An 8,858-nucleotide genomic window follows, 5' to 3' on the forward strand; every position below is an offset into this window, starting at 1 on the left:
TGCAAAGGGATTAAAAGGTGGTCTCCGCTAAGTGGCTGCACTGTTTGGCTGCTCAGTATTTATTGACATAACCACTGGAGGCTGGGATGACTATTCAGCCAAGTGTCTTCCTCTTGTGACAGTTGAGGCACAGTTGAATCGTGAGGTCAGCTATTAGCATATCCAGCTCATTCCCAGAGTGCACTCTGTTCCTCCCAGGTCACAATAGGTGCAGAGCTGAGCAGCCTTCCGTGATCCATTGAGATTTACCGCTACACACAAGCACCCCTGACAATTGGCTTTTGGCTGTCGGGCAGCTTCTCCCCTTTGTCCTCACACCACTGCCTGAATGTGGGTTCCAATCACTGCAGTCATCCTGCTCCGAGTGTGGGGCCCTTCAAGCCGCATGAGAGGAAATGCAGCCCATTCCTGAATCCCCCACTCTGCCCTGACAGCCCGGCCTCTCATGGAAGCCCACCCAGGTGACACACAGTTGCCCCCAGTTCTGAGCCTCTTGTTTTCAAGTCCTTGCACTCTCTTGCCAGCCGCCACTAAAGAAAGGCACTCCCTCAGCTGCAATATGGACAGGAACCCAGGATGGAGGACACAGGAAGTGCTGCCTTCACAATCCCTTTAAAGCAAGGGGTAGCCCAACATGAAGGGAAGGTAAGGCATGTAAGTGACGCCTCCCTACCCCTCTCCGCAAAATGGTGATTCTGGAACCCCCCCCCCAGCCATGAGTTGAACTTATCGGTGTCCTCCGAGTCCTCTCCGGTGTCCCCTGAGCAGTGCACACCGTGGATGGTGCTGGCTGTTTGTGCGCTCACCTCTGAAACCTCCCTCGGAAGTGAAGGCGCCAGGTTCATGCTAAAGAAGACCAGTTGTAGATGGCACGAGCATGACTTGACACCGGCACCCGCTGAATATCTGGTGAGGGGCAAGTCCCAGAGGGAACACTCGCTAATAACACGGTAATGTGTTAAAATGAGTTTCATTTAAAATGTGTTTCATGCTACTCATACAGCGAGGGAGTAGGAAGATCGGAACTTGGAAACTTGCCACCGCAAGCCGCATTTTCCAAGTCTCTCCAAATTTTGAGCATGTGCTACTACTCCAGCAGATGGAGAGTGCAGGCTCAAAATCGCTCCCATAATTTTGTGTAAGGAAAATCATTTTTACCCAACTTCTTGGAGATCTTTGAGGAAGTAACATGTGATGTGGATAAAGGGGAACCAGTGGATGTACTGTATTTAGATTTCCAGAAGGTTTTTGATATGGTGCCACATCAAAGGTTATTGTTGAAAATAAAAGCTCATGCTGTAGGGGGTAAAAGATTGGCATGATAGAAAACATATGATTGGCACTTTGACACTTAAATGCCATCTGAAATGTCACTCAGTTCAAGAGCAAATATGAATGGGCAACAAATGCTGGTCCAGTCAGCAATGCCCACATCCATAGAACCATAGAAAATTACAGCTCAGAAACAGGCCTTTTGGCCCTTCTTGTCTGTGCCGAACCATTTTATGCCTAGTCCCACTGACCTGCACTTGGACCATATCCCTCCACACCCCTCTCATCCATGAACCCGTCCAAGTTTTTCTTAAATGTTAAAAGTGACCCTGCATTTACCACTTTATCCGGCAGCTCATTCCACACTCCCACCACTCTCTGCGTGAAGAAGCCCCCCCTAATATTCCCTTTAAACTTTTCTCCTTTCACCCTTAACCCATGCCCTCTGGTTTTTTTCTCCCCTCGCCTCAGCGGAAAAAGCCTGTTTGCATTCACTCTATCTATACCCATCAAAATCTTATACACCTCTATCAAATCTCCCCTCACTCTTCTACGCTCCAGGGAATAAAGTCCCAACCTATTCAATCTCTCTCTGTAACTCAGCTTCTCAAGTCCCGGCAACATCCTTGTGAACCTTCTCTGCACTCTTTCAATCTTATTTACATCCTTCCTGTAACTAGGTGGCCAAAACTGTACACGATACTCCAAATTCGGCCTCACCAATGCCTTATATAACCTTACCATAACACTCCAACTTTTATACTCGATACTCCGATTTATAAAGGCCAATGTACCAAAGGCACTCTTTACGACCCTATCCACCTGTGACGTCACTTTTAGGGAATTCTGTACCTGTATTCCCAGATCCCTCTGTTCAACTGCACTCTCTGCGTGAAGAAGCCCCCCCCTAATATTCCCTTTAAACTTTTCTCCTTTCACCCTTAACCCATGCCCTCTGGTTTTTTTCTCCCCTAGCCTCAGCGGAAAAAGCCTGCTTGCATTCACTCTATCTGTACCCATCAAAATCTTATACACCTCTATCAAATCTCCCCTCAATCTTCTACGCTCCAGGGACGGCACGGTAGCACAGTGGTTAGCACTGCTGCTTCACAGCTCCAGGGACCTGGGTTCGATTCCTGGCTTGGGTCACTGTCTGTGTGGAGTTTGCACATTCTCCCCGTGTCTGCGTGGTTTCCTCCGGGTGCTCCGGTTTCCTCCCACAGTCCAAAGATGTGTGGGTTAGGTTGATTGGCCATGCTAAAATTGCCTTAGTGTCCTGGGATGCGTAGGTTAGAGGGATTAGTGGGTAAATATGTAGGGATATGGGGGTAGGGCCTGGGTGGGATTGTGGTCAGTGCAGACTCGATGGGCCGAATGGCCTCTTTCTGTGCTGTAGGGTTTCTAAGATTCTAAGATTCTTCAGAGTCCTACCATTTACCCTGTACGTTCTTCTTTGGTTTGTCCTTCCAAAGTGCAATATCTCACACTTGTCTGCGTTAAACTCCATCTGCCATTTTTCAGCTCATTTTTCTAGTTGGTCCAAATCCCTCTGCAAGCTTTGAAAACCTTCCTCACTGTCCACTACACCTCCAATCTTTGTATCATCAGCAAACTTGCTGATCCAATTTACCACATTATCATCCAGATCATTGATATAGATGACAAACAACAATGGACCCAACACCGATCCCTGCGGCACACCACTAGTCACAGGCCTCCACTCAGAGAAGCAATCCTCCACAACCACTCTCTGGCTTCTTCCATTGAGCCAGTGTCTAATCCAATTTACTACCTCCCCATGTATACCTAGCGACTGAACCTTCCTAACTAACCTCCCATGATGGACCTTGTCAAAGGCCTTGCTGAAATCATCCCATGAATGAATAAAGAAAAGATAAGCTAGCTAACAGGAAACAGGGAATAAGTATAAGTGAGTCTTTTTCAGCTCAGCATGATGTAATATGTGGTGTGCCACAGTGCTGAGACCTCAACTATTTACAATTGGGGTGGCATGGTGGCACACTGGTTAGCACTGCTGCCTCACAGCTCCAGGGACTTGTGTTCGATTCCCGGCTTGGGTCACTGTCTGCGTGCAGTTTGCACGTTCTCCCCGTGTCTGCATGGGTTTCCTCCGGGTGTTCCAATTTCCTCCCACAGTCCAAAGATGTGCAGATTAGATTGATTGGCCATGCAAAATTGCCCCTTCGTGTCCCGGGATGTGCTAGAGGGATTAGCGGGATAAATGTGAGAGGTCTGAGGATAGGGCCTGGGGTGGGATTGTTGTTGCTGCAGACTCGATAGGCCAAATAGACTCCTTCTGCACTGTAGGATTTCTACAATTCTATGATTCTATGAATTTATATAAATGACTTGGATGATGGGATTGAAGGGATGGTTGTTAAATTTGCTTATGATACAAAGATAGGTTAAAAAGTAAATTGCGAAGAGGTTGTAAGGAGGCTACAAATGGATGTAGATAGGTTAAATCAGTAGACAATGGTTTGGCAAATTGTGTTTAATGTGGGCAAATGTGAACTTGTCCATTTTGACAAGAAGAATAAAAAAGAATTATTTAACTGGCGAGAGGTCGCAGAGCTCTGAGGTGCAAAGGGATCTAGGCATCCCAGTGTATGAATCACTAAAGACTAGTATGCAGGTACAGCAAGCATTGAGGAAAACTAATAGAATGTTATAATTTATTGTGAAGGGAATTGACTCCAGATGTAGGGAGGTTGTGCTACAGTTGCACTCTACATCTGGAGTATTAAATATTGGTCTCCTTATCGAAGGAACGACATAAATGCATTGAAAGCATTTCAGAGAAAGTTTACCAACCCAATATCTGGAATGGGTGGGTTGTCTGATGAGGAAAGGATGCCAGACTAGTGTTGAAGAATTTAGAAGAGTAAGTGGTGACTTGATTGAAACTTATCAGGCTCTGAGGGGATTTGTCATGATGGTTGTGGAGAGGATGTTTCCTCTTGTGGAAGAACCTAGCACTGGGGTCACTGTTTGAAAATAAGGGGTCACCCATTTAAAATAAAGAAGTGGTGAAGTATTGTTATTCAGGGGATCATGAGTCTTTGGAACTTTCTTCCTGTAAAGGTGGCGGAAGCACAGTCTTTGAATATTGTTAAGGCAGAGATTCTTGGAAAGCAAGGAACTGATAGGTTATCAGAGGTAGGCAGGATAAAGATTTGAGGTTATCATCCGATCAGTAATTAAAAGGTGGAGCAGGCTGGAGGGGCTGAATGGCCTACTCCTGCTCCTTGTTCATATGGTCGTATGAGGAGTGCCCAACTTAAAATTACAACTACATAAGAGGAGGCAGTAGAACTGGCAGGAGAGCAGGCAAGCATGGACAGTGAAGCAGAAGTGCAAAGTACACAGAGCGAAAAAGCCTCAAACCTGGGGGTGAATTTTCCTGTCCCGTCCACCACGGAAATTGTAGCGGGAGGATGGGTAGGTGGACCCCATGGAAAGATCCATTGACCTCGGGTGGAGTTTTCTGGTTTGGGGTGAGCCCGGCCAGAAAATCCCACCTCTGGTGTTGACCACTGGACAGAAAGTAGACACATGTGACAGAGGGTTGAGAAGTGGGACTGTGATTTACACTAAACTAATTTGTTGTGTTCTCCAATTCAGGTCCTCACTTTCTGAGAACGTGGCCTTCTCCATTGTCCATGACACTGCAGTCAACCTCTGAGCATGAAGATGTTGGAGCTCAGAGGGTAAACCATCACATCTTCCCCCCGTGCCCTCACCAACACAGATACAATCACCTCAATGGGAACATATCTAGGATTCATCTCAAGGTCACTATCTGGCGAGGATATCACTAACACTTTGCAGCAGCTGATGAAGGTTGCTGATAGATAATCTCTCACCACCTGGAGATCTGGAAGATCAGGACCAAGGAGCACAATTTTAAATGGACAGAGGTTTTAAAGTTTTTTATTAGTGTCATAAGTAGGCTTACATAATGACTGCAATGAAGTTACTGTGAAAATCCCCTAGTTGCCACACACTGGCACCTGTTCAGGTACACTGAGGGAGAATTTAGCATGGCCAATGCACCTAACCAGCATGTCTTTCGGACTGTGGGAGAAAACTGGAGCACCTGGGGGAAACCCATGCAGACACGGAGAGAACGTGCAGACTCCGCACAGTGACCCAAGCCGTGAATTGAACACAGGTCCCTGGTGCTGTGAGACAACAGTGCCAACCACTGTGCCACCATGCCACCCTGTTCCTAGAGGTGTATGTGCACAAATTATTGAAGGTGTGATGGGACATGTTGAGGAAATAGCGAATAAAGCATTTTGGATCCTGGGCTTTATAGATAGGGTAGAAAGTACCAAAAGAAGGATGTTATGATAAACCTTCATAAAACACTTATTTCACCTCAGCATTAGGAATGATGTGAAGGCATTAGAGAGGACGCAAAAGAGATTCACAGGAACGTTTCCAAGGAGAGGATCTTCAGTTACGTGGATAGGTGGTAGTTGTTCTCCTTGAGAAGAAAATATAAAGATGAGGTTCGATAGAGATATTTAAATTCAAACGGGGCAATCTGACCGGCTCGGCACGCTGGTTGATCAGTGTGATGAGCTGGTAAGATAGGTGAGAAGCGGAAAATCGGGCTCATGCTAGGATTCTCGCCTCTCGCGATGTTACTGTCATTGTTCTGCTGGAAAGGGTGCATGGCTGATGTAAATATTCAGTACAATTAGCGAGGCGGATACATTCGTCCAGACTCATTTGTTGAGGCCCGCCGGTGGAGGCCCTCACTGCCGAGGATCACATATGGTCCCCACTACCGGGGACCTGATGTGATGGCCTCGACAGTGGGGCTCGAGGCCATTGAGGCACCTGGGTGGTCAGGGGCAGGGCCGGTCACTGCCAGCCTGGCACTCTGGCACTGCCCACTGGGCACCGGGCAATGCTAAGGGGATGGGACCTGAAGACGCAGGCCCATGACAGGAAGCAGAGCCATGGCAAGGAGGCAGGGTCCTCCGTGGGGGTGAGGGGGGGTGGGGGGGTGGGGGGGGGGGGGGGGGGTAGGGTGAGGGGGGAGTGGGGGGTGGAGGGGGTTGGGGCGGGTGGTTGGTCACGTTTTTGCATTGGTTTACCAACATGTGAGACATTTGTTTAAATTTAAGTTTCTTTATTAGTGCCACAAGTAGGCTTACATTAACACTGCAATGAAGTTACTGTGAAAATTCCTTGATCACCATACTCCGGCACCTGTTCGGGTACACTGAGGAAGAATTTAGCATGGCCAGTGCACCTAACCAGCATGTCTTTTGGACTTGTGGGAGGAAACCAGAACACCTGGAAGAAACGCACACAGACATGGGGAGAACAGCAGACTCTGCACAGACAGTGACCCAGGTTGGGTATCGAACCCAGGTCCCTGGCGCTGTGAGGCAGCAGTGCTAACCGTGCATTTAAATTAACCTTATTGGATTACATTAATAATTTATTTTTGATACAAGTGAATGATCATCAAACAACCCCCTCAAGTGCTATTTGTAACTCATATCCCACCATTTTCTCAGTGGAACATATTCTTGTGGCAGCTGATTACTTGAAACTCCTCCCCGTGACCAACTCCGCAAAAATGAGAAAACTGCGCCCCAAATGTTAGATCTAATGAAATGTCGATTTTGTTACTTTCTGCAATATGCCACTGCTGCATTATGTGAATTGCAACAAAAAAATGCTGAATTATAGGTTGTGACTGTTCTTTTTAAAAAGTTGTACGCTTTTAATGGGACGTGTTGATGAGCAACTTCTTTATATGTTGAGGTGTTGGCAGCTTTATCTGTATTATTATGATATAAATGTCCAAGAATTTCAGATGAGAAATCCGTTTATCCAATGTTTTGGCACTGGGTGTGATGTGTTGGTACAACACTGCCATTGATTATGCAAACGTCCAGAGACACTACAGCAGAGAAGCAAACCACTTGCCCAAAGTGGTCTATGCCAGTTTTTTAAACTGCTCACAAGACACCGTCCCCCCTCTCTTCCTTCATCTCACACAATCAACATATTCCTTTCTCCCTTATCTACTTATGTGGCTGTTTATTTAATACATCAATTCTTTTCGCCTCAGCCACTCCATGTGGTAACAGATTCCATATTCTCATCATTTTCTGAGAATTAAATAAGCCATATAAAACTGCCTTTTCTCTTACTATGCACTTAATATAATTTAAAACTACTTATACAGATTTGGATTCGCCATTTGGATTTTCTCAGGTTAAGTTCCTATCGACACGCTGAGAATCCTGTTTCTTGTGGGAGTTGTGTCATACTGCCCTCTACTGACGAGTATGTCAGGGAGCAGAAAAATAACATTCCCTTGTGACCAGGATGTGATATTTAAGTCTGTCCTGCTCTATCCCAAGGTTGGGCCAAACAAACATTTCAGTTTACATTTCACATTTTCATCTTTCAGAAAGCCTCCATCTGTAAAATGAAACATCCACTGGAAATTTAAAGATGCATCCCACGAGTGTGTTTATTATTGTTGAACTCCTTCAAATTTGCCTTGATCATCATTGTTTCAGACTGCTTTGTCTTTTCAGATTCGTCTTTTTTGTTTTGTTACTTTTTAACCATTGAAGTGACCACATGAAGGTTCTGACGGTAAAACAGAAGGTATTATTTTACAAAGTCAGTCGTATGGATAATGTTTTGATTGGCCTTTAAGCACACAAAATCAAATTTGGGAATAAGGAACTTTGCGGATTAGCGGCCATTCACAAATTCCCAACTCCAGATCCCAAATCAACACAACATAAAGCTTTATTTTAACACCTTCATGTCTGGAGTCTGAAAGATATGTGTGGGGTGTGTGACTTGCTTATTAATTTGGATGAATGAATATTTGACACTTTTAATGTTATGCTCAGGATTCATTGTTTCAGAATCTAAGGCGATTTTAATAGAGTCATAGAGGTTTACAGCATGGAAAAAGGCCCTTCGGCCCAACTTGTCCATGCCGCCCTTTTTTTTAAAACCCCGAAGCTAATCCCAATTGCCCTCATTTGGCCCATATCCCTCGATACTCATCTTACCCATGTAACTGTCTAAATGCTTTTTAAAAGACAAAATTGTACCCGCCTCTACGACTACCTCTGGTAGCCTGTTCCAGACACTCACCGCCCTCTGTGTGAAATAATTGCCCCTCTGGACACTTTTGTATCTCTCCCCTCTCACCTTAAATCTATGCCCTCTAGCTTTATATCTTTGGGAAAAGATATTGACTATCTAGCTGATCTGTGCCCCTCATTATTTTATAGACCTCTATAAGATCACCCCTCAGCCTTCTATGCTCCAGAGAAAAAAGTCCCAGTCTATCCAGCCTCTCCTTATAACTCAATCCATCAAGTCCCGATAGCATCCAGGTAAATCTTTTTTGCACTCTTTCTAGTTTAATAATATCCTTTCTATAATAGGGTGACCAGAATTGCACACAGTATCCCAACTTTAAATGTTAAATTTTGTCAAATGGAATAACGTATTTATTGCCTGTTTCTTTTTTAACTGATTGTCTGTAAATCATTGTTTTTCCT

Source organism: Mustelus asterias, chromosome 3, assembly GCF_964213995.1.
Source record: "Mustelus asterias chromosome 3, sMusAst1.hap1.1, whole genome shotgun sequence".
Lineage (NCBI taxonomy): Eukaryota > Metazoa > Chordata > Chondrichthyes > Carcharhiniformes > Triakidae > Mustelus > Mustelus asterias.